The 27,113-nt window shown below is 42.1% G+C and overlaps 1 protein-coding gene and 1 pseudogene across 3 annotated transcripts in view; both read left to right on the forward strand.

Moving 5' to 3' along the window:
- Positions 1-27,113, forward strand: part of PID1 (phosphotyrosine interaction domain containing 1) — a 143,595-nt gene that overhangs the window by 99,689 nt on the left and 16,793 nt on the right. The gene's annotated exons all lie outside the window — the stretch shown is intronic.
- Positions 5,362-5,515, forward strand: LOC144588511 (U1 spliceosomal RNA; annotated as a pseudogene).

Here is a 27,113-nt window from a genome sequence, read left to right on the forward strand (position 1 = left end):
TCAGGGGATGTGGAGCTCGGTGTCATCAGTATGCTGATGATACTCAGCTGTACATCTCCTTTCCACCTACCACAGGAGATGCCGTTCTGTCCCTTCAGCGCTGCCTGGGGACCGTACTGCAATGGATGCAGGAGAACGGGTTGAGGCTGAACCCGGACAAGACGGAGGTACTGAGGGTGGGCGCTCCCACAGTCGGGTGTTTGGGAAACTTCCTCACTTTTGGGGGGGCGACCCTCCCCGCCAAGGATGGGGTCCGCAGCTTGGGGATCCATTTGGACCCGGCGCTCACCATGGAATCCCAGGTGGCGTCGGTTGTCCGAACGGCCTTTTACCACCTTAGGCGGATAGCCCAGCTGCGGCCCTATCTCGAGGTGGGGGCGCTCACTACGTTGGTGCATGCGCTCGTAATCTCAAGATTAGACCACTGTAATGCGCTCTACGTGGGGCTGCCTTTGAGGCTGCTGCGGAAATTACAGGTGGTGCAGAATGCGGCGGCCAGACTACTCAGTGGTGTGAAAAGGTACCAACATATTTCGCCCACCCTGGCCGCATTGCATTGGCTGCCCATCCGTTTCCGCATCGACTTCAAAGTGTTGATGCTTACTTATAAAGCCCTAAACGGCTTGGGGCCTCGATACTTGGCGGAACGCCTATTTCCACCAAGTTCTACCCGTGTCACTCGCGCGAGTCAGGAGGTGAGGCTGAGGAGCCTAACGCCGAGGGAGGCCCGGAAAGAAAAAACAAGAAATCGGGCCTTCTCGGCGGTGGCTCCTCGCCTCTGGAATAACCTTCCCCCTGACATTCGCGCGGCTCCCTCACTGGGTATTTTTAAAAAACAACTAAAAACTTTGATGTACCGGCAGGCTTTCCCGTTTATTAATTCCTGATCACCCTTCCTTTTTCTTCCTTAGCTTCCTCTCATCTTGTCGTAATTTTTCCTTTGTATGATTTATTTAACCGTATTGTTGTTGTTTATTGTTGTAAGCCGCCTAGAGTAATCTTGGTTGATTAGATAGGCGGGATATAAATAAAATAAATAAATAAATAAAATAAATAAATTCCTCTCCTCCTCCTTTTGGCTGAACTGATAGATGGCTCTGTTTTGCATTACACATGGAACAAAACATATCCAAAACAAAATACTAGCCTTACTGAAACACAGGTTTAGAGGACAGCAGTATAATGGATTTAAAACTCTAAGAAAGGTGTTAGCTTTTGTCTGGAATCTAAAGGCAATATAACATTGTCCAAATAAAATCAAGTTTTTTCATCAGTGACGTGAGGTTCAACAGTATTTCCCATACTGGGATATTATTGGAATACCATATTGGGGATTTGTACTGTGAACAAGAAGCTAAATTAGGACAGAATATGGAGAGACAGAATGGTTTCCTACAGGCAAAGGTGTCATCAGAGGGAGTGGGACTTCGAACTGTAGTACATGTATTGGACTGACTGCCAAACCGGCATGAACCACCGAACCAGCAGTTCATGTCTGTCTCTCCCCTCATTTAAAGCAGTGGGTTTTCAGTTTGTGCAAGGAGCAGTGAATACCTTTCTGCCACACAGAGAGGAGAAAAACAACTACCATATTTTTCGCTCCATAAGATGCACCCCTCCATAAGACACAACAAATTTTTAGGAGAATAAAACAGGAAAAAATAATCTGTTTTCTTCTCCTAAAAATTTGGTGAGCCTTATGAAGAGATCCGTCTTATGGAACACACCCTAGGACCCTTTGGAGGCTCACCCAGAGGGGGCGAAATCGCCACCTTCAGGGACTCTTCCCAAGCCTCAAAATAGTCCCAGAAGGTGGCAATTTTGCCCCCACTGGCCCCATGGGGGGGTGGCAGGAGCGGGGAGCCTCCTAAGGATCCTGGAAGGCAGACTCGGACCCTTGGGAGGCTCCCCCACCCCCACGGGGCCAGAGGGAGTGGAATTGCCACCTTCAGGGACTCTTCTGAAGCTTCCCAAGCCTCAAAAGAGTCCCAGAAGGTGGCGATTTCACCCCCACTGGCTCCATGGGGGGGTGGGGGAGCCTCCCAACGGCTCTGGAAGGCAGACTCGGACTCTTGGGAGGCTACCTCCCACATCCCATGGGGCCAGTGGGGGCAAAATCGCCAGCTTTGCTCCATAAGACGCACAGACTCCCCCCCACTTTTTTGGGGGGGAAGTGCATCTTATAGAGCGAAAAGTACGGTAAATACACAAAGGATATTTGTACATGCAGTAATAACTAACAGGATTCTGCCTTCAATAAACTGAAAAGCAATGTATGTGGATAATAAAAAGGCAGTCTCCCTATATAATAAAACCTGATTGCAGAGATGTGCATGACATTTCTTTTCATATTTATTTCATTTTAGTACATTTTGAGGGGATGCATCTTTGGTTGTTGTAGGTTTTTTGGGCTGTTTGGCCATTGCCTGGAGGTTTTTCTTCCTAACATTTCGCCAGTCTCTATGGCCGGCATCTTCAGAGGACTAGTGTTAAAATTCTGTCCGTGTTCTGGTATAGTGTGTGATGTAGTGTGTTGAGTATTTGTAGCTGTGGGATCATCTTTTTGTATTTTTCAGGAGATTGGGTGGTTATGGTGATCAGGGTGTTTTTTGTTATGGATGTATTGATGTGATAAGGGGGAGATGATCTGTTACTGTGGTTGATAAGTGTCGTTAGCTAGTTTTTTGTGTGCAGTGATCACCGGTCCTTGTGGCTGGGTAGAGTTCGTTGACCTTTTTGCAGGCTGTATTTTTTAGTGCTGGGAGCCAGGCTTTGTTGAGTTTTAGACCAGTGGTTCTTAACCTTGGGTTACTCAGGTGTTTTTGAACTGCAACTCCCAGAAACCGCAGCCAGTACAGCTGGTGGTGAAGGCTTCTGGGAGTTGCAGTCCAAAAACACCTGAGTAACCCAAGGTTAAGAACCACTGTTTTAGACTTTCTTCTTTTTTGTAAAAGCTGTATTGATGTTCGTTGATTTCAGTGACTTCCCTGTGTAGTCTAACATAGTGGTCCCCAACCTTGGGCCTCCAGATGTTCTTGGACTACAACTCCCAGAAGCCTTCACCACCACCTCTGCTGGCCAGGATTTCTGGAAGTTTTATTTTATTTATATTTGTTTATTTATTAGGTTTATATACCACCCATCTAAAACATGTCTACTCTGGGCGGTTTACATATAATATAAAAATAAACTAAGATAAAATCCAGATTAATCCAAGATGGGAGAGGATAAAAGAAAGGGGGAGAAGAAGAGGACGAAGAAGGAGAGAAAATAAAAAGAAGAAAGGGGAGATAGGCTAGGTAATGGATGTAGGGAAGGCCTGCCTATATAGCCATGTCTTCAATTTAGTCTTGAAGGCCCTCAACGAGGGAGCCAGGCGGATCTCAACAAGTAAGTTGTTCACTGCTGAGACGGCCCGATTTCTGTTTGTTTTTTTTCCACCAGGCCTTTCTTAGCATTAAACCCCTCAGCTGTCCAGCCTGACTGGAGCGGGTGATATAGGTAGAACTAGGCGGAAGAAGGGGCTCTGCCAGATATCGAGGTCTTTAACCATTAAGGGCTTTATATGTAATGATTAACACCTTGAAATCAATGCGGAGGTGGATAAGTAGCCAGTGTGGGGGAAATATGGTGGAATCTTTTCATCCCTGTTAATAGCCTTGCTGCCGTATTCTGGACCATCTGATTCTGCATCAGTCTCAAAGGAAGCCCCACATAGAGAGCGTTTTGGTAGTCTATTCTTGAAACTATAAGCGCATGGACCAGCGTGGGGAGTGCCCCCATATCTAGATAGGGGCTTAGGTGGGTGATCCGCCAAAGATGTACCGTATTTTTTGCTCCCTAAGACGCTCCTGACCTTAAGACGCACCTAATTTTTAGAGGAGGAACACAGGGAAAATATATTCTGAACCAAATAGTGTAATAAATATTTAATAAACTATAACAGAATAACATTTGAACCCTGTAAAGTGAACAGCAGTCAACAGTGGCATTAATATAGATCATTATCAGCCAGTGATAAGTCTTATACCGCTCTACCTATATTTTAGATTTCCTTTCATCCACCTCCTCCCCATGCTTATAGAAATATCTCAGTGACAGATGAGATTGTTGTGCAACTCTGCCCAGCTACAGCTCAAGCCTATATTCAGTTAGAAATGGTTTGACTGATTTGGCACTGCATTGAGAGGTCCCTTTTAGTTGTGTGGAGGATAAATAGTGGAATTAAGCTATTTAACAGCTGGTTTTCCTTATTTACTTTAGGTTATGCAAAAGAACAGCAACTCAAAGCTTAACCTAATCCCATTCACCAGCAGTAGCACATGCTCAGCATAAGACCAAATCTCCATTTTCTGACATAATTGAACGTTTATAGCATGCAAGGCAGAACAGGTTAGGCCACACAAAGCCATGAACAATGTTCTTGATGAGCCAAAAAAACTGAATACAAACTATAGTCGTTGAAATCAGGAAGCAGTTACTGTAATCCAGTTAGAAGTCACGAGGCACAGTTAGTTTCCTTGCTGCAACACCCTTTGGAAATACATTCTCTATTAGATGCTCAGAACTAGTTGAAAAGTTTGCAAGTTGAATCCAAATTTCCCATAGAAATGCAATGAAAATTAATTAATGCATTTTTATTGGGGGGGGGGAAGGTCAGAAACTTCAAAAAGCTTAAAAGAAAGTCACTTACCAGGTACTGTAGACTGAGCCTTGCTCTTCACAGTGCCTTGGTAGACCCAGAACAGCCAAAAAAGAGCCCCAAACAGCTAAAAGCCAGCAGGCAGCCGGCAGACGGCAGCCATTTTGTGCTCTTCTTTGCTCCTGCTCCTTTCCCCTCCCCTCTCCCCACCTAACAGCTGATCGGCGCTGGTCTGAACTCTTCCTAGGCAGCTTTTAAAGCAAGTATGCACGTTTCTACACAAGCAGGTTTCTACTCAAACAGAGCACCTTTTCACCCAAACACTAACCCCAAACAAACAGCTTTTAAACGAAATTTTACATTTTAAAACGACAATACCGGGCAGCCCCAGGTCTCTCTCCCAGCTCTCTAACTGCTTGGACTAGCAAGGAAGCAGACAAGCAGCCTCTTCACTAACTGAAAGTTTGAATTTCCCTGCTTTCCCTCCCTTCCCCGCATATTAGGCATGCTAATATCTGTGCACTGGAGGATTGTGGGAGGAACATCCAGCCCCTGATGGGGGTCCTGTGGGGCACCCCAAAACACTGAGTAGCTCTCTTGGCCTCTTTCGGGACTGGGGCTGTGCAGCCCTGTTCTGATCAGGAGGTGCAGCCGGGGGTGTCACCATACCTTTGGGGGACAGGGCACAGAAAGGGGCAGGAGGTTCAGAGGCCATTCCAACTCATACCTGGCAGGGAGATACCATGATCATCAAAGTGCTATTCCCAGGGTGAGGCTCATCTATTGCACTTTGGATGTGCTGACCCCTGTGATTTCCCCAAATGTGGGAAAATCAGCTGCCTAAGTGGAGGACTGTGTTTGTGGTTTCCCCTGGTTTTTCTAGAATTACTCTCTCCCCTTTTGTCCTTGGCTGTTTTCACGGCTTGCTGCCATAGGCCAGTTGGCCTTGCTGGTTTTCCAGGTGGGCTCCAGGAAGCACATCCTAGAAAGCCAGCAGTGCAGAATGGTGAGGTCCAAACAGCAAGCAGTCTCTGGTGCTAGTTCAGAGGCCTAGCAAGGCAGTGGGGGGCTTCTGGGTGGTGGTGGTTGAACCCTTTAAGTATGAACCTCCATAAGACGCACATACTTTCTCCCCCACTATTTGGGGGGGGGAAGTACATTTTATGGAGCAAAAAATATGGTAAGTGGGCAGACTGAACCACGGGCGCTACCATGGTAAGAGCTGGGCCAAGATGGACTCCCAGATTGCCAGCCGAATTCTTTGTGGTGAGAGTCATCCCCCCCCAAAAAAAGAGCGAGTTCCCCAAACCACTGACATCGGGGCTCCCCACCTGCAGTTCAACCACTGCAGGAGAATGCCTCCAGGCAGCACCCAAGGGACGGAAGGGCATCCACTGCAGATGGAAAAAAGGAGATGTAGAGCTGGGTGTCATCAGCATATTGGTGACACGGAGCTCCACATCCCCGGATGACTCCCCCCAATGGCCTCATATAGATGTTAAACAGCATTGGGGAGATGCTCGAACCCTGCGGGGGCCTGCAGTTGAGGGACCACGGGGCCGATGCATTCTCCCCAAGCTGTACTCTCTGAGGATGGCCCTCCAAGAAGGACCTGAGCCAAGCGAGAGTGAGGCCACCAACCCCCAACTTGGAGAGCTTCCCCAGGAGGATACCATGGTCAACGGTATCAAAGGCAGCTGAGATATCAAGGAGGACAAGCAAGGACATTTTGCCCATGTGGGCCTCCCTAAGTAGGTCATCCAGCAGGGCACCCAATGCTATTTCTGTGCCGTGGCACGGCCTGAAGCCCGTCTAAAATGGATCTAGGGCATCAGTTTCATCCAAGAGATCCTGAAGCTGGTCGGCCACCACCCTCTCAACTACCTTGCTGAGAAAACAAACATTGGTGGCAGGCCTAAAATTGCCAGTGTTGTCCGCTGCCAAGCTCGGTTTCTTTCTAATGGGCCTAATGAGCGTTTCCTTAAGTCCTTGTCCTCAAGAAGAGACCCATTTATTATTTCAGTGGCCCATTCAGTTATCACTGTCATGGCAGCTTTGATTAGCCAGGCTGGGAAAGGGTCAAGGGAGGAGGTGGTGGCTTGACAGCAATCAAGGACTTTGTCCACCTCTGCAGACATCATAGGCTGAAACTGAGTAATTCTCAACGGACAAGGCACTGCACTGGATGTCTCAGCTCAATCCACTGTTTTCAAATAGGGTGCAAGATCCCGGTGGATGGCCTCCACTTTTGATTTTCCGACCATGATAAGGGGATCAACCAAAGGTCAGCCACCATCAGGCCACACTCTTTCTGCTCAGAGGAGAAAACCAGGTCCAAAGTGTGGCCACCCATGTGTGTGGGCCATTAACATGTTGGGACATGTCCAAGGACGCCGTGGTTTCCAAGAACTCAAGAGCCAGACTGATAACCTCCGCCTCTGCATGGATGTTGAAATCGCCCAAGACAAATCAGTCTCGGGTATCCCAACAGAGCTGCGGAGATGAAATTGGTTAGTTCCGGTAAGGAGGTGGCTGGATTGCGGGGAGCACGGTATACCAGCAAGATCCTTGGCCTCAACTGACACGCAGAGGGCCTCTAGACCTGACATTGCCATGGTAGAGAGCCTGACAACGTCAAGGGTATTCTTATAAACAATGGCAACTCCCCCACCCCAACCCTCCAGTTTACCCTGGTACTGGACAGCATAACCGGGGGGGGGGGGTGTATGCAAGCAAAATCTGCATCCTTTTCCAGAATAAGATCTTGTATTAGCTGGGCTTTATTGGATACAGATCTGATATTCAACAGCACCAAAATTAGAGTGGAGGGACGACTGAGCTGGCTACCTGGAGTCTGGCAGGTGGTAGCAGCACCGGAACAATGGACAACTTTCAGGCATCTGTTCACCATTCTTCTTGAACGACTAAGAGCTGTACCAGCACCATATCTTCCCCTACCTGTAATCACCTGTCTGTTCTTGAAGCCCCTGCTGGTAGGCAGGCCTTCCTCTCCATTCCTAGCAGAAAAGAGTCTAACAGTAGCAGAGAACTCAATTAAGGTAAGAGTAAGTACACAATAATTAACAGTAACAAATTAACATAAATAAAATAAATTACACAGTATTAATTGAATTAGAATCAATAAAAATATGCAAGACATTAATACCATTTAAATAATTATTGCAACTTAGGGTAGAGTAAGTTCAAATAGTTAAAGAAAGAAAAGCCCATCCGACCACCCTACCTCTAAGTTGTAAGAGCATAGGTTTGTTTAATAATGATGAATGAGGACAAAAGAACCAGAGTAAAGTGAAATAGAATGAAATAAAATAAAATAAAAATAAAATAAAGAATAAAGAATATAAAACCAAGATGTCCCCCAACAACCAGGTCCTATCCTGTTGCAATTTGGCTGTAGATCTTGTCCTTTCCAAGGAGGCTGTTAGAATTAAGTTTATGGGAGCAGTGATTGCAAGCAAAGCATGGCCTGATGATTAAAAAGGTGGAATAAAGGTAGCAGGAGAGTTGATAGAAAAAAGGTGCCATTGTTGCCATTCTCCACGGCAGGAGGTCAGATGAAAAACTCTCATCGAGCATACCAAGTGAAGAGGCGAGGGAGAGTGGTTTCTATGGCTATTGTCAATGATGGAACCACAGAACTCACAGAGCAAACGTTCCGGAGACTTATTGAATGAGTAACAACTGTGTCGCCGCCTCAGCTCACTCTGCCTCCACCATTGCCATTGCCATCTGGAACCACCAACAGAACATCTGGCAGAGCCCCACAACGCCGGGCTCCAATAAGCCTCCCAACTCCAAGATTCGTCCAAGCCTCTCGGCGCCTCTCAGTCTTTCAGCGCCAGGTTGACCAAGCTTCCCCAAGCTTCACGGGGTGAGTTTTTCCGAGCTTTACAGTGCTGGGCTCCACCTTTCAGTCTTTCAGCGCCGGGCTCACCAAGCTTCGCAGGGCAAGTTGAAGTCCAAAAACATCTGGAGGCCCAAGGTTGGGGACCAGTGGTCTAACATAATGATTGCTGGTGTTGTCTAGTACTTCTGTATTTTGAAATTTCAATGGACAACACCAGTAATCATTATGTTAGACTACACAGGGAAGGCATTGAAATCCGCAAACACCAGCATAGCTTTTACAAAAAAAGAAAATCTAAAATTCAACAAAGCCTGGCTCCCGGCACTGAACAATACAGCCCGCAAAAAGGTCAGTGAACTCTATCCAGCCACAAGGACCGGTGATCACTGCACATAAAAGACTAGCTAACGACACCCATCAGTCACACTGACAGATCATCTCCTCCCTTATCACAACAATACACTCATAACAAAAAAAACACCCTGATCACCATAATCACCCAATCTCCTGAAAATGACAAAAAGCTGGTCCTACAGCTACAAATCTCAACTATTTCACACACTACACCAGAACACAGAGTTCTAACACCTGTCCTCTGAAGTTGCTGGCCACAGAGACTGGCGAAACGTTAGGAAGAAAAACCACCAAGCAAAGGCCAAACAGCCTGAAAAACCTACAATGACCATCGGATCCCGGCCGTAAAAGCCTTTGAGAATACATTGGATGCATTTTTGGTTTTGTATTTTTTAATGACTAGTCTTTTTGTTTTCAATAAAAGGGAAGGCATCTTTTGGATTTCCCATTTAGGTTTTCCCATTCATATTTTTTGGCACTCCACAAACCCTAAAGGAAAAACAATTCCAAAAAAGCAGAGATAAGGCAGCACAGAACCAATCTATTCCAGAAGCAAGAAAAAGTACATGGGGGGATCATTATCAGAACAAAAAGGAAGTGCTCCAAGCTGTGCCCAGCCAACAAGAACCAGCACCTACACAACACAGTGGCACACTGGCAAAGTCACAAAGCCTACCCCTGGCCTACACACACTGACAAAAGGAAACAGAACACATATACACACAAAAAAGTAGAAAGCATTTTGTGTGACATTAAAAGCATCTCTTTTTTCCTACTTCCTCTGAGTTCTTTTTATTCCCGACAAGGAAAGGGTGATTTTACTTGTAATGAGTGGCCAGAATGTACTGCCTGTTTCATCTGTGCATTTGAAAGGTCAGTGCATGAAGCATATGAGATTCATGACCCTGATATGAGATTCTCCCCCATTTCATTCTGCTGAGATCTGTGGGTTGGAACTTATTGGCCAGGCACACAATAATTACTCTCTCCTCTACCTTCTACAGTCACTGTAAAATAATTCACATTGAAGGTCAGAAATGTTATCTGACTGATCTGAGAAAGAGGGTGCTTTCTTTTTATAATCACTGATGTTCTTCACTAGGCTGCATCACACCCCAGAGCCCATAGAAGTCAAGTGAACAACATCTCCCTTGAATGAAACATGCTAATGTATTATAATGTATTTTTTTTACAGCTGAGCTTCCACCTCATTAATAATAAAGAAAAAGTAATTTAAACTGGCTCAGCTTGTTCATCTAATACATGAAAGAAGTCATTCAAATTGCTCCAAACTTCAGCCCATGATATTGGTTATGGGACAGCTTTGCCTTAGTGAAAAGTACTTCCGTGATCTGCAGCACCTTGATTTTATTTGTTGCCTGCTACAGATTATGGGCTTATATGCCAAAAACAAGATGCTTTAATGATGAAAACTCTTTTAACCATATATTCCACATATCTGACCTTTTGTTCTTAATATCCTAAAGAATCTTGATCCATGAAGTAATCCTATGCTGCTAAAAATGAACACTCTTGGAAACAATTGCCTCCAAGCTTATTTACTCAAATTTTCTAATAATTGTGGCCAGCTAGTTGATTTCATCATCTTTCAGTTCAAGTGTCTTGCATTGCATAAAAAGCATAGATCTGCCAAAAGTGCTTTAAGCCTTTCCTAGTTTTGATTTAATTAGCTCAAATGTATAAACACTGCTGTTGTAGCCAGTATGTTTTGTTAAATATTTCTTTAGGGATCATGGGGTGGGGACGGGACACCATTGTATTTAATTTTTCCTAAGGGGTCAAAGAAGGGGATCCATGTTTACTCAGTGGCCTCCTCTCTCCCTGGCCTCACCAACTCTCCATAAAAAAGTACTGAATATCAAAATACTTATTTTATTATTTGCAAGAGGATTTATCAAGTAGCCATAATATGGATTGAAATAAAAAGTGGAGCTACACTGCAAGAGAATAGCTCTGCTGAAGCTTTTTGTTTTATAAAGGCTTTTCTTTCCTAAGAAAGCTCTCAGAAATAAAATAGAGTCCGAAATCTGCCATATGAGACCTTAATATTATAATGCCCTCCCCCATTCTGTGAATGATGACAATTACCCCTCCTCGGAGTTTCCTTTCCTTTGGAAGGAGATCCCTGAAGATTCATGACACTCTATAATGCTTGAAGTACAAATAATGGAGCCTGAGCACAGATAGAGGTTCAGAACTTAAATCCAGCCTGATAGACACTGATGTCAAGTTGGGCTAAGCTACCCATGTGAATCTGATTTGAGTTGTGCCCTGTCTTTCTTCTAAACACTGGGTCCCATGGTGGCTTACTGTATAATTAAGAACAAATATTTATTTATTTATTTATTTTTATTTATTTAATTTATATCCCGCCTATCTAGTCGCGGTGGACTACTATAGGCGGCCAACAGCAGAGATAAAATACAATAACATAAAACAACATAATAGAACAACAATTAAAAGTAGGGAAACAATAAAGGAGAGAAGAAAATCAAAAGCTATCTGGTGAGAAGGCCTGCCGAAACATCCAAGTCTTTAATAGGTTCTTAAAGGTGCCCAGCGAGGGAGCTCCGCGAATACCAGGAGGTAAATTATTCCAAAGGCGAGGAGCCACCGCCGAGAAGGCCCTATTTCTTGTTTTCTCTTTTCGGGCCTCCCTCGGCGTTAGGCTCCTCAGCCTCACCTCCTGGCTCGCCCGTGTGACCCGGGTAGAACTTGGTGGGAGTAGGCGTTCCGCCAAGTATCGAGGCCCTAAACCGTTTACAATTTAAAAGCTATTCATTGTAAATATTAAAACATAATTAAGTTGTCCTAATGAAACAATGCAGTAAAAACTATTTTAAAAATTCTCTTTTATAATAATAATATAATTTCAAACATAAAAGTGCAGCACTTCCTTAAAAGCCCCTTGCCTTAGCAGTCAGTGAGTTGCCTGAAGCCTGCCGAAAGAGGAAAGGTTTTCTTGTCTGATGGGATTACTGTACCTTCAGACATGTGTTCAGAGCAGGTCCACCCTTTCTATAGTTTGATTCCCCAACATGTAGGCTTATCTTTTTGGTTTCCTTCACAGATACCTCACTTGGATTACAATGCTCTTTGCCTGCAGGGTGAGGAAAGCCTGTAAACTGATCCCTTCTGTCTTGTGTGGAGTCTACAGCTCTATTTTGTTTTGTTGGTGGTCTGCCTTCCATACCACACCTGGCCCAGTTGTTGGAGTTTCTGCCTTAATACTGGTTATGATACCATGTTTGTGTGGCAAAGGGTTCTGAAGGAATCAAAACCCTTACCTTGTAACTTTTCAGTGAGGTAGTGACCAATCCAGACATTGTTTCTATGGATGGATCCCACAATTTTTTTTAATGATTTGGAGGTTACTCCATAAGATCATCTGGCACCACTCCAGTCCTGAAACAATGTACTAATAACTGTGTTGTTTAGATTTTTTCTGGACTTGAGTTAAATGGAATGTTGAGTTTGAAGCATTTGTTCTCTCAAAAATGCCCTGTCTTGAACTTTTATTTTATTATAATACTAACATAATAATGCATATTTATATTGTGCTCTACACCAGAGTGCATTCCAGTGAAATCAGTAATGTACAAACACGCAACACAACATTTAACCACAACCTTAATATTTGTGTGTGTGTGTGTGTGTGTGTGTGTGTGTGTGTGAGAGAGAGAGAGAGAACCTGTACTTCAACATAAAACTCCTCAAAATAAATAATAATCAAAAAGAATTAACTAACCGCAAAAAATCAGCTAAAGTTCAAATAAAATATGCTGTTTGCTGATCTCTACCTACACCAAAAACCTGTGGTTCCAAGTTGATCAGATAGGTTTTTAAATCTTGGGCAAATTTGTACAACTCAGGATCCATAGGAGGGTGCTGGGGAAAAGAATTCCACAGCTTTGGAAACAAGTGGGGAAATGTGCAAACCCTGGAATTTGTTACCTTAGTTCAAGGGACAACAGAAGTTCAGAATCTGCAGACTTTGAGTCCTTTTATCATATTTTAAAAGTTCAAAACCAGACATTTTTGCCATTAAAAGGAAAAACTTGGTATCCTGTCCTGTTTTAATCCCTTCCTGCACTGGTCTGTAAAGCCATCTTGGCATCCCACAAGCTCAAGCTGCATGTTTTGGGGGCACATTTTGGACAAGTCTATAAAAGTTGCAGTAAGTGTGACAATTGTTTTCATTTCTTTATGAAAATTAGTATTGAAGAGTTTTAAAGGTTAATGACTAATCATTCCAGAGCAATCAGCCTATAGTGTTTCAAATAAATGCTGTTAGTCATGTAACTAATGCTCAGTTCCTTGGCTTTTACTCTTTGAAAAAGCAAAATGAAAACATAAGACACTATCTACCAGGAACATCTTCTACAGAAGTTCATTTGAAATGCCGAGGCATTCTGCTCAGAATGTTTATCTGAAAGAATGCCATGCAGATTATTAGTGCCAGCTAAGGCCAATGGGCTTGCCTTTTTACTTAGCTTGTTTGAAGATAAAATTTTTCATAAGGTTTTAAAATAAGTCTTGACTTTTCATATTTCTGCAACAACTTATAACAAATCAAGTTGAGATTACATTTCTTTCTAATTGAGATATATGGATTAGTTTACAACAGACGTAATTAATTGGTGAAGTAGATACATGGGCAAAATGTCTTGTTAGTTGTTCATCATTAGAGTTGCGTCTCATCTTAGTTCATTCTTAAAATAATAAAAAAATAGGCTGTGTGTGTTTTCATAATAGCAAAAGTGTATTTTATATGCCAGCAAGGTTCCTTCTAAGGTGCGTGCCTGCATGACCCTGCCCCCTCTCCACACAGGGCTCCTCCCCCTCCACATACCCACAGTGATTGTTTTCAGCCCCTTTGTTTCTGGTTGCAATGGAACCGCAAGGGGCATCATCATGCACACATGGGAGGAGCAGAGCCCCACCCAGCAGGGCTGAAAATTAGAGGGAACATTATTTGCCAGTAAGGCTTCTATATGAAATGTTCATAATTTGCAATGTAAATTGAATTGAATTGAAATCATGAGCATGGTAATCTGTGAAACAGACCCTTATATCCATGTAATAGGGACGAAATCTTCATCTTACTGATTAAAAAAAACTCTTTAAGAGCTAAATCAAATTTCCATAGATAAATGACCAAATTTTGGGAGGTGCTTCAAAAAGGTTTGTAACTGCACACAGGTCATTGTGGGCAGAGGGCTAATGACAGACAGACTTATGAAAACTCTCTAGTTTTCTAACTAAGATTGTAGATCATTTGAAAATTTATTTTCAGAATGCTTAAGTTCGGAAATGATTGTCAGCTTGATTTTCAGTGGCCTGATCATTCAGATGCTTTGATAGCAGTTTAGCCATTTCTGATGTTTATACAGTGGGGTCTTGACTTGAGAACTTAATCCATATTGGAAGGCGGTTCTCAAATCAAAAAGTCTGTAAGTCAAGTCTCCATTGACTACAGTGCATTGAAAACCGATTAATCCCGTAACAGGCCGTTTTTGTTCCATTTTGGTTTTTTTCTGCTCTGTAAGTCAAATCTCAGTCTGCAAGTCAAACCTAAATTTTGCAGCCAGAGAAGTCTGTAACTCAAAAAGTCTGTAAGTCAAGCCGTCTGTAAGTCAAGGGTCCACTGTAGCATAGTATTTGCAGATACTGGGCAAAATCCACTATGGAACAAAGTTGTACATTTTGGTCTGTTTCTTGCCAGTAAATGAAAGTCCCATTTGGGATTCTCAGAAGTACACTTGCACACCAGCATGGTGCATGTGCCCATACCAATATTCCCTCTAATTTTCAGCCCCACTGCGCAGGGGCCTCACCTCGTGCATATGTGTATGGGCAGTTTCATCTGAAATCAGAACTAAATGGGTGTCAACATTGGCTGCCAGTGCACAGCCTGAGTGGAATGCAGCTTAGAGGGAATGTTGATCTACACCTTTGATAGTCATGGTGAGGGCATTTTATTTACCAGTGAGGAATGGTACGAAACTTACGGCTTATGTTATGAATCAGTATTTCAGCCAATATGTCAAGATTGTGAATTCATGATTTATCTGGAGCATTTTATTCAGAATGGACCAGTTCTGGGAGTGAGAAAATATGTTGTAGTATAGTTCAGTGGATAGGGTGTTGGGACAGATAAAAGAAACCAACATTCAAATCCATGTTCAGTGACAAAAATCCTCCTGGGTATACGAACAATTCCAAATAGTTGCCTGAATGACGAAAGTAACTTTTATGTGCACAGTCTACAAGACTCAAAATGTATGGTTTTGAAATGTTGCAGGATGCTTTATCATCATAACTTGTATGGGTGATCCATCTTTTATAGGATCCCAAAAAAGAAATGTGTTTTTGAATGTTGCACTCAAAAGTCAAAATGCTGCAGTTACCTCAACTTTCTACTTCCCCATTCTCACGTAGAAGGGAAGAAAAAAGAACCATGCATGCAGAACTTCATGTTGTGTGCAACAATAGAACATGGGAAGTGAAAGCAACTCCAATGAAAACAGTCAAGGTCTCCCTGATATATCCCGCTTTGCTGAGCTGGCAGCATGAAGGGCAGGGATCAGTGGGCTGAACATTCTCCTATGAGATTCCTATGTTTTCTCTGAATTTAAACCAAGTGTCTCTGCTGTCTGCTGGTCTGTCCTTCAAAGTGAGATCTTTGCTCATCAGGGATTGATGTTTGTAAGCAAAAAATGAGAAGTACCTCAGTTCTACTCACAAGAATTTGAATAGATATTCCTAAATCAGCATTCTTTCTCAAAATCATTTGACTTATTTTACTGTTTGTGTCTTCAAGATGCTCAAAAGATTTTATTATGGAAGTCCAGATCCATTTTTTGGTATCACTAAAATCCAACTGGAAAAAAATGTGTTTTCATTCACCAAAGTAATTTATTTCATGCACATAATTGTAGGCAATTTTCAATTTACTGTACATATTGAATGCATTTGGTACATGTTATGAGTCTTTTTCTGTCCTTCATTTCAGAAATTTTTACTTCTACATTTACTGAAAAACATAGAATTTATCAGTTGCACAGTTCTAGAGACATTCATTTGAGTATGAAAAGATTTCTCAGAACACACTGTGTGATTAGCAAGAATGATGGTGAAAGCTGAATGTCAGACTCCTAACTTAGACTGGGTTCTAAAGTCTTGCAACTGTGTTCATTACTGTTGTCTCTTGAGTCAATTAAACATGAATTTATTTATTTGGTAAGCCTCTTGATTTAGAAGTGTCCTCTCTGTTCTTTGACAATTTGTTCTCTCAGATCTTAAAACAGGAAATTGTCATATTTCATATCTTAGTTTGTATGAGCAACTGAATTGGACATCAAACAACTTTAGTAGCAAAACAGTAGCAGGACTGAGTGAACTAGCTATTTTATTTGTTTGTTAGTTGTGTTTATTTGTTTCTACCCCACCTATTTAGTGGTAGACCACTACTCTGGACAGCTTACAACACAACGAAAACACAAAATATAAATGGAACATGGAGCAACAAAGAAAAAAAGGAAAAAAAAACTCACTCCTGTAGCCCTCCCATATAAACAACACATGAATGCAGATTCAAAGATGACAATAACATAAATCAAGGAATAAAAGATTTTAAAAACTCAATAATTAAATAGGAAGAAGGTTTTCAAAAGCCTGACTGGAGAACAATATTTTTATTTGCCTTCTAAACATTAGGAGGGTGGGTGTTTGCCAGACTTCCAATGGTAATGTATTCCATAATGAGGTGGCCACTTCTGAGAAGGCCTAGTTCTCAGTTGCACAGTTTCAAGCCTCCCTCGGGTGGCCACTTGCAGCAAGTGGGATTGGGAGGTGTGGGTGGGACAGGTGGTAAGATCTGAGGGAGAGGTGCTTTGCCACTTAGTGAGGTCCCAAACTGTTCAGGGCTTTTTATGTCAACATTCATACCTTGAATTTGGCCTGGAAGCATACCAGCAGCCAGTGCAGATGGGCCAGAACAGGGGAGCCATGATCCTATTTCAGTGTTCCCAATATGAGCCTGGCTGTTGCATTTTGCACCTACTGCAGCTTCTGAACCACCTTCAAGGGTAGCCCATTTGGAGAGCATTGCAACAATCAAACTTTGAAAGTACTGTATTTTGCTTGCTTTCAAAGCATGGGATTTACGAGCTATCTGTTTCCAGTAAAAGAGGATGCCAAAATAGGGGAGATGAGGTGCAAAAGAATTTTCTTCCATTCTAATTTCTCACATGCAACTTTCTCCTTTTGAAGGGAGGAAGAATTATACTGTAATCTTTACTGTAGCGGAATCCAAAAAGGTGATGTCATTCCTGCCTGTCCATCACAGTAAAAAAGGGGGAGGAGCCAAGGATAGAGCAGGAGGGGCAGAGCTGGAGTGACAGTTAGGGAGTTGAAGGGACAGTTAGAGACAGTTGGAGTTAGGGAGAGGTTAGAAAGAGTCAGGGACCAGAAGATGTATAGAGAGTGTTAGGGGTTTAGGAATAGATCCAAGGGGTTTAGGAGAGGAAATTGGAAGTAAAACACATGGAACAAGCAAGAATGAATGCATAAGCATAACAAGAGAGATACAAAATTTATAGTAAAGCGATTGACTCCATGATCCTGAAAGTATTAACACCTGAACCAACTCATATATGATTTTCCTGTTTTCGTTAATAATAAAAGAATACTTAATCATAAACCCTGCTTCGTAAAGTATATGACCTTTTGAGGTGGCAGGTCCTCTGTGGGACTTGAACTGGTATTAGAGAATACCTGGTGGCAGCGAAAAGGGCGTGTGTTCCTTTGTGAGGCCCAAAGAAATAAGGGGCACAAAGGATTGATCTCCACATTTACAAAACTGCATAAAAATTCTACAAACATTCTTAGGACCTAGTTTCTGGGAAAAGGGGAGATGTCTTACTGAACACCAGCACCATTGGGCTGTTCCAGTTTCTTCGATTCCTCACCCCTTCATCTCAGCTTTGCAAATAGATTTAAAAATAGGAAAAACTAAATGAAATAAATAAACAGAAAGTGGATACAACTGAAACATCTGCCTGGGTGGGATCTCAGAAATGAATTGAAATGCACACGGCTGGTGTGTAACATTAATGCCTGTGCTGACTTCTTAACTAGCAGCAGCTCACTACTGAGATTTATGTCAGCAGTGAACTTGTGTGGAAGGTGTGGGAACCATAGGACAAAAGAAGCAGCAACTCTTGAATCACCAAAAATAGATATTGCTGGGTAACATTACTGGTAGAAGGAACTTTTCAGTTAATTTTCAGGAAATTTTCTATTAAAGATTTGCTTTTTCTGTCCGCCAACTCTCATGGCTTTCTCACAACAAAGAGGGTTCTTTGGGGGTTGGAGAATCTATGAAGTAGGAAGTTTTGAATTAATGAAAATTTCCTTCATCTGTGATATCATAACCCTTCTGTAAGAACAGAATTTCAGCCACTATTTTAAAATATACTAAAAAAACCCTGTACCAGTCTTCAAGTCCATTTGCCACCATATTTTTTACAGAAAGATGAACTGCTGGATAGCTCAGTGGTTTAGGTATCTGGCTGTGGAGCCAAAGGTTGGGAGTTCGATTCCCCACTGTGCCTCCTTGACAGGGGCTGGACTCAATGATCCATAGGGTCCCTTCCAGCTCTACAGTTCTAAGGGTATTATAAGAGTTAAAGAATGTGTATGCATGTATACATGTACGAGCCTTGGAAAGGTTTGCAGTATAATTTAAAGATTAGAGACATTCAGATAAAATATCAAGAAGAAGTTTCTGGCCCTAGGTATTACAGGCCATGACACAAAAGGAAAAGCAGATGTGAAGGAAGAAAAAAACATCATAAATTCAGGTAGTAGTGTTTAATGTTGAAGGCGTCATCATACTTCTGCATCTTCATCATTATCATCTTGTTCATGTTTACATTCACTGCCCATATTGTTATTATTTATTTAGTTTACACTCAACTCTTCCTCATGAGAGGTAAGAGCAGCTTCCAATGAGTTGCTATCCGTCATTCTTAAATCACTCTTAGTGGACTTTAAAGAAATAGCCTGGCCTTCCTGGCAGTGGCTTTGTAAGATGGCTCCTTGCTAGATTCTGCCAGTGTTAGGCTAGGATGACATTGCTAGTCCTCTGATAAGCAGACCTGCTTCTCTTCATAGGACAGTTTCAAAACCCTGCCTGGTGAGAAGAGGCATCAAGGGGGATGGCAAAGATGGGAGCTTGCTGCTTCTTTTACATTTTTCTTGATTTTCCTGATATTATTGTGTATTCTAAGAGCTAAATGTTGCAAGTTGAATTGCTTTTCTGCTGTGAAAATAAGCAGTCCTTTGTTTTGACATGGAGCTAGACAAATCTGACAACAAAGACAAAGGAGAATACATTCATATTACGTCCATGTCAATTTTATAAAGTGCCTTTGCCTCTTGAGACACACTTTAATGCCTCACAAATAAATCACTTTAGACTTCATCAGTGACAGTCGTGCTATCTATAGTCATCACACATCGGGACCCTGGTTGACACGGCAAATTATTCTGGTGCCATTTGATAAGTGCAAAATGAAGGGGAACCTGGGGGCAGGAAGATCTTATTCTCCTATTCATCAGTGCAAAGCTGTTCTGTGTATCCCAGAACCACAGCTGCTGTTTGTACAGTTAATTGTCCTGGATGGTGAGTTGAAAAAAAAATAAGCAGGAAGAAAGGTGATGAGGACTGCAACAAAACAGTCCTAGCCACCTGAGTCTGGGCTAGAAAAAATGCTTGGCAATTTTTAAATCTCTCTGCAACTAACATGCACATGCAAGTTGATCTGGAACAATCAATTTTTAAAATGAAAGCACTGAATGTTAACAGCATTCTTTCCTCTGAGAAGTAGTTTCACTTAGGCAGCCTTTCTCAACCGGGTTTCCTCCAGATGTGGTGAAATACTGTAAAACTCCAGTTATCCCTCAGATATCTTGGCCATTTACACCAGGTTGCAGAAGACTTCAGTGTATGGGAAAATAGTACTTGTTTTGCATGATGAAGAGAGAAAATAATATCCACAAGAGCAAAATTAAATCCAAATGCAAAAATAGGCAATACCTTTATAGGCCACTAAATAATCGTCACACAATAGACTGAGCTTTCATGGATTAAATACCACTTCATCAGGATTGTACCAGTGTGAAGAACTTAAATCCAAGAGTACATGGCAAGATGGGTTGTTTTTTTGCAGGAAAGTTGCTCTTAAATGTTAAGTCCAACAGTTCTTGACTGTTTGCCAGACTTTTCTCTCTTAGATGGAGGTAAGGAATCTGGTTGCTGTTTTATGGTTGCAATATAGCAGATATGTTTCTGATTGATAGGAGGGTGATGGAGAAAACCTGAGCCCTCCATCTGAGAATTGAGTGATAGTTTAGTAAACTCACTAGGTTTAGCTAGTTGAGGTCAGATTGAAGCCATAGTTATATTACCTAGTGGTTGCAGTCTTCCTCTGCTAATGTTGAGAATCCAAGTGTCTTCCTGTTGGTACAGGGACAGGGCGGAGGCAAAAGAATCAGCAGTGTTGTACTGGTGTATCATTATTGCTTCTGCCAGTCTCTTGTTATTTTTTTCTTTTAATATAATGAACACCAATGTACTATCTTCTTATACTGATCCACTGACTGTTATAGTGATATAGAAATCTAATAAATAAATTACTAATAACAAGTTGCTGTTCTCATTCCTATATCCTTGTTCATTGTTCTATTTTAACTCTTCCTTTTCCATTAAAAGAAAATGTCCAGGTCAGCTTGTAACATGATAAAAGCATTCATGAATAATAAGAATCATACACAATATAAAATATAACAGGAAACAAGTCAACTGTTCAGAAATTAATAAGCCAAAGCATTAAAGCACTAGCTACTCAGCAGTTCAAATGCTTGCTGAAGGAGAAATGTTTTCGTGTGCTCATGAAAAGCCCCCTGAAAAGGGGCAAAATGAATGTCTCTTGAGAGGGAGTTCTAAAACTTGGCTATTGAAGCAAGAAAGCCACTCTCATATACCATTCGGATGCAACTCTCAGATGTTGGTGGCATTTATCCACCCAGCCTCTTATCTTTCTTTCTCCCAGCCATTGTAAAAGATTACATGCTTAATCCAAACCCAGGTGAACTCCCACCTTGAGCAACTTAAATTTTATGATCAAATCTGATTTCAGTGCTAAGTTGGTGGGAACTGTGCCCTTCTTTAATTTTGACATCAGCGCTGATAGTGGTGCTGGACCATAGCTTAGAGTAATGCACATGATTCAGTTGGCCTGTTTCCCATCAGTTAATTATAGTGTAAGGCTGTGAAGTGTTTTTCTAAAGTATTTTCTCCTTGTTTGGTCTCCTCAGAATGTTTTGGCCAGCAGCTCCTTTCAACCTCAGGTAGCTTAACTGTTATCAAGAATTGTGCAGACAGTAGCTCAAAACATCTGAAAGGCGCAACATGGAGAAGACTGGACCTATCTTTTAAGAGTCTCTTACTTGACCCTATCAATTTTATGTTCTTTTGCTGCTCTCCAATAAGGTTTCTTACATTACTAGTGAAGTGGCCAGATACTGTGCTGCCGCAATAGCTTGCTACAGTCTCCTGACCATATAAGGTCTTTGAGTGCCCCTGTCCTTGTTAGAGATGTTTTGTTCAACTTACAGTACTTTCTAGGAGAGTTGGGGTGGCATATGATGGTTATGTGTGTCTCCTAATCTCATCCTTTAAAAATTTTTTATATCCTTCAATGTATTGCTTCCTTGTCGTGGCTAAGGGGCTTGAGTAATTCAGGGAAACTATGGGCTATTCTGTGTAGGGACAGGTCATAGTGGAGAGTTCTGACTAAACGTGATCCACCTGGAGCAGGAACAGCCAAGCCATTCCAGTATCTTTGCCAAGAAAACTCCATGGACAGAAACAAAAGGCTAAAAGATATGATGCTGGAAGATAACCCCCTCAGGTTGACAGGCATCCAACATGCTACTGAGGAAGAGCAGAGGACAAGTACAAGTAGCTCTAGAGCTAATGAAATGGTTGGGCCAAAGCCGAAAGGACGCTCAGCTGTGGACGTGCCTGGAAGTGAAAGGACAGTTCAATGCTGCAGTTAAAAAATACTGCATAGGAACCTGGAATGTGAGATCTATGAACCTTGGTAAGCTGGATGTGATCAAACAGGAGATGACAAGAATCAACATTGACATCTTGGGCGTCAGTGAACTAAAATAGACGGGAATGGGCGAATTCAATTTGGGCAATTACCATATCTACTATTGTGGGCAAGAATCCTGTAGAAGAAATGGAGTAGCCCTCATAGTCAAAAAAATAGTAGGAAAAGCTATACTGGGGTACAATCTCAAAAATGATAGAATGATTTCAATATGAATCCAAGGCAGACCATTAAGCACCACAGTAATCCAAGTTTATGCACCAACCACCCATGCTGAAGAGGCTGAAATTAACTAATTCTATGAAGAATTACAACACCTTCTAGAACTGACACCAAAGAAAGATGGAGAAGATCTATACAGTCAGCAAAAACAAGACCTGGAGCTGATTGTGGCTCTGATCATCAGCTTCTTATAAGAAAACTCAAGCTTAAACTGAAGAAAGTGGAAAAAACCACTGGGCTAGTCAGGTATAATCTAAACCAAATCCCTTATGAATACACAGTGGAAGTGAAGAACAGATTTAAGGAACTAGATTTGGTGGACAGAGTGCCTGAAGAACTATGGATGGAGGCTCGTAACATTGTACAGTAGGCATCAACAAAAAAAATCCCAAAGAAAAGGAAATGTAAGAAAGCAAAATGGCTATCCAATGAGGCCTTACAAATAGCAGAGAAGAGAAGGGAAATAAAATGCAAGAGACACAGGGAAAGTTACAGAAAATGGAATGCAGACTTCCAAAGAATAGCAAGGAGGGACAAGAGGGCCTTCTTAAATGAACAGTGTAGATATATAGAGGAAAATAATAGAAGGGGGAAAACCAGATATCTGTTCAAGAAAATTGGAGCTATTAAAGGAACGTTTTGTGGAAAGATGGACATGATAAAGGACAAAAATGGTAGGGACCTAACAGAAGCAGAAAACATCAAGAAAAGGGGGCAAAAATAGGCAGAGGAATTATATCAGAAAGTTCTGGATTTCCCGGACAATCTGGATAGTGTGGTTGCTGACCTTGAGCCAGAGATCCTGGAGAGTGAAGTCAAGTGGGCCTTAGAAAGCATGGCTAAGAAGGCCAGCGCAGGTGATGGCATACCAATTGAACTATTTAAAATCTTAAAAGATGATGCTGTGAAGGTGCTACATTCAATATTCCAGCAAGTTTGGAAAACTCAGCCGTGGCCAGAGGATTGGAAAAGATCAGTCTACATTCCAATCCCAAAAGAAGGGCAGTGCCAAAGAATGCTCCAACTACCGTACAATTACACGCATTTCACACGCTAGCAAGGTTATGTTAAAAATCCTACAAGGTAAGCTTCAGCAGTATGTGGAACGAAAACTCCCAGAAGTGCAAGCTGGATTTCGTAGGGGCAGAGGAACTACAGACCAAATTCCTAACATTCACTGGATTATGGAGAAAGCCAGATTGGTTCAGAAAAACATCTACTGCTGCTTCATTGACTACACAAAAGCCTTTGACAATGTGGACCACAGCAAACTATGGCAAATCCGTAAAGAAATGGGAATGCCTGACCACCTTGTCTATCTCCTGAGAAACCTATATGCGGGACAGGAAGCAACAGTTCCATCTGGATATGGAACAACTGACTGATTCAAAATTGTGAAAGGAGTACGACAAGGCTGTATATTGTCTCCCTGCTTATTTAACTTATATGCAGATTACATCATGTGAAAGGCTGGACTTGATGAATTCCAAGACGGAATTAAGATTGCCGGAAGAAATATCAACAACCTCTGATATGCCGATGATACCACTCTGATAGCAGAGAATGAGGAAGAATTAAAGAACCTCTTAATGAGGGTGAAAGAGGAGATCGCAAAAAATGAAGCTCAGCATCAAAAAACCTAAGATCATGGCCATTGGTCCCATCACCTCCTGGCAAATAGAAGGGAATGATGTGGAGGTAGTGACAGATTTTACCTTCTTGGGCTCCATGATCACTGCAGATGGTGACAGCAGCCACAAAATTAAAAGGTGCCTGCTTCTTGGGAGGAACGCGATGTCAAACCTAGACAGCATCTTAAAAAGCAGATACATCACCTTGCCAACAAAGGTCCACATAGTCAAAACTATGTTTTTTCCAGTAGTGATGTATGGAAGTGAGAGCTGGACCATAAAGAAGGCTGATCACTGAAGAAGTGATGCTTTTGAATTGTAGTGCTGAAGGAGACTGTTGAGAGTCCCCTGGACTGCAAGGAGAACAAACCTATCAATTCTGAAGGAATTGAACCCTGAGTGCTCACTGGAAGGACAGATCCTGAAGCTGAGGCTCCAATACTTTGGCCATCTCATGGGAAGAGAGGACTCCCTGGAAAAGACCCTGATGTGGGGAAAGTGTGAAGGCAAGAGGAGAAGGGGATGACAGAGGAGGAGATGGTTGGACAGTGTCATCAAAGCTACCAACATGCATTTGACTGAACTCTGGGAGGCAGTGGAAGACAGGAGGGCCTGGCGTGCTCTGGTCCATGGGGTCACGAAGAGTCGGACACGACTTAACGACTAAATAACAATATTATTCAATGCTACTGGCTAACTCATGACGTCTTTTTAACTTTAATGTCATAAAACATCCAGAGGGTGCATTGATGGTGTCATGTCATGTCTTGACCAATGCCTTGTTATTATGTGATTTTATAAAATAATGTATTTTTATCTTCCTGGTCGCTGACCGTAATAAATAATTGTTGTTGTTGTTGTTCTTGTTCTTGTTCTTGTTGTCATTATCATTATATCCGATAATGAATAGAAGCAAACTTCCATTTCTCATATACCTTGGTGAACATGAATTTTCTCAAAGAGCAGTTGGTTTATCCTGTGTACTCGTGTCAAATTTATTAACACTGAGACTTGAAATTTTGCTTTCCATGGGTAATCAGCTCTCATATCAACACAAAGCTATTTCTACTATAATAGAAGAGTTGCAGTAGTATAGATTACAATTGCCACTTTCAATCCATTTCTATATATGTACAATTATTTTTACAGTGTGCAGTTCTGAACTATGTGAGACTAATCTCAGAGTGGAAGAGAAAAAGAGGGGAGGGAAGAGAAAAAACAGGAGGAGGAAGGTGGTCAGCTGGTATTCGTGTGGAAAGCCTCCCTGAAAAGCTTCTTAAAAGTACACAAGGAAGGGGTTGGCAGAGCTCCTCTGGAAGCTGATTCCATAAGATTGGAGCTACTGCAAAGAAGACCGTACCTTTTGTAGAGGATTTATGAGCCTCCCTCAGGGTGGCCACCTGGAGGAGCCTCAACTGGGATGACCTTGTGGGTCGAGCAGATGACATGAAGGAGAGACGCTTCAACAAGTAACATGGTCCCAAACTGTGCAGGGCTTTGTATATGGCTGTCAAAACCTTGAACCTGATCCAGGACACCACAGGCAACCAGTGGAGACGAGCCAGAACTGAAGTGGTATGGTCAAGCTTACTTGCACAAACCACCAGTCTGGCTACTGCATTCTAGATCCACTGAAGTGTCTGGATCAGGTTCAAGAGAAGCCCCATGTAGAGGCCATTGCAGTAGTTGATCCGGGAGATGACCAGGGCCTGTACCAAAGTCCCAAGGACACCCATGAACTCCAGGGTGCAACCTATTTGTAGCTATTTGCTTTTAAAATCTCATTCTAGGTAAGGGTTCCCCTTGACATTTAGTCCAGTCATGTCCAATTCTAGGGCGCAGTGCTCATCCCCGTCTCCAAGCCATAGAGCCAGCGTTTGTCCATAGACAGTTTCCGTGGTCATGTGGCCAGCGTGACTAGACACGGAACACCATTACCTTCCCACCAAGGTGCCACCTATTTATCTACTCACATTTACATGCTTTCAAACTGCTAGGTTGGCAGGAGCTGGACAAGCAACGGGAACTCATTCCGTCGCGTGGATTCGATCTTACAACTGCTGGTCTTCTGACGTTGCAGCACAGAGGCTTCTGCGGTTTAACCCACAGTGCCACCACATCCCTAGTTTATGCTACATTAATATAAGCCCTAGCATTTTAAAAATCAATATGCTTTTCATGACCTCCTATAAAATAAAGTATTTTATACTTTACACTTTATAGTGTTTTATTTACAATGAAATTTATCATCATTTATGACAAAATAGTCATTATTCAGCTCTATTTCATTCATGTCATGGGACTTAATGAAAGTCTGAATGTGATTTTGGAGTTGGATCAGTTTTGGACTCTGAAATATACACTGTCTTGGAATCCACTCCATTGAACATGAATCTTTACCAGCCTTAATATAAGTTTTATATTCCTCATCATGGGTGGCTTGTGGACTGGGATAGGGGGTGCCACCCACCGCCATCACAAGCTGCCGTTGCCATTCATATAATGTATTTTCCCCTCAACTCCAAATCCTTCGTCAAAAAGTAATGCCAGGACCTCTCTTTCATCCAAATCCAAAAATAACATTATCATTTGTTTTTGTTTCAGAACTGCACTGAGGTTGTGTTAAGATGATGGTTCAAATTATTTTATTTATTTATTTATTTAAAATATTTTTTACCCCACCTTTCTCCTTCAAAAGGACCCAAGGGGGCTTACAACAGTGAAGACAATATGTAATGTTGAAAACAATGAGTATGCAACTGTGGTTAACATCATTAAAAGTCAATATTTAAAGCTAAGAGTAAAGAGGCATTGTACATCATTAAAAGACAGTAGTAGGGCTGAGTATGCAATTAAACAACAACGACAAGCCAGTGCCACTCTGAGAAATAGAAAACACAAAAAAGGAAAACACAAGAAGTACTAAAAATCCAGTCAAGGCAGTAATGCATAACTATCCATCTAAAAAACACACAGACCCTGAAAGTTTGGCTTAGAATTACTTATATTAGGGCTTCAGTATTGCCCCATAGAAACTAGAGACCAGTGGGCTGATATTCTGTAATGTAAAAAGTTCGTGCAGCGCTTGTGCTAGCTTTTTCACTGTTTTTACACCCTGTGTCATTTAGACCCTGTGTTGTTACCAGCTGTTAAATTGATTGGACTGGGATTCTCATGCAACATGGCCC

This window comes from Pogona vitticeps, chromosome 3, assembly GCF_051106095.1.
Source record: "Pogona vitticeps strain Pit_001003342236 chromosome 3, PviZW2.1, whole genome shotgun sequence".
In the NCBI taxonomy this organism is placed as follows: Eukaryota; Metazoa; Chordata; class Lepidosauria; order Squamata; family Agamidae; genus Pogona; species Pogona vitticeps.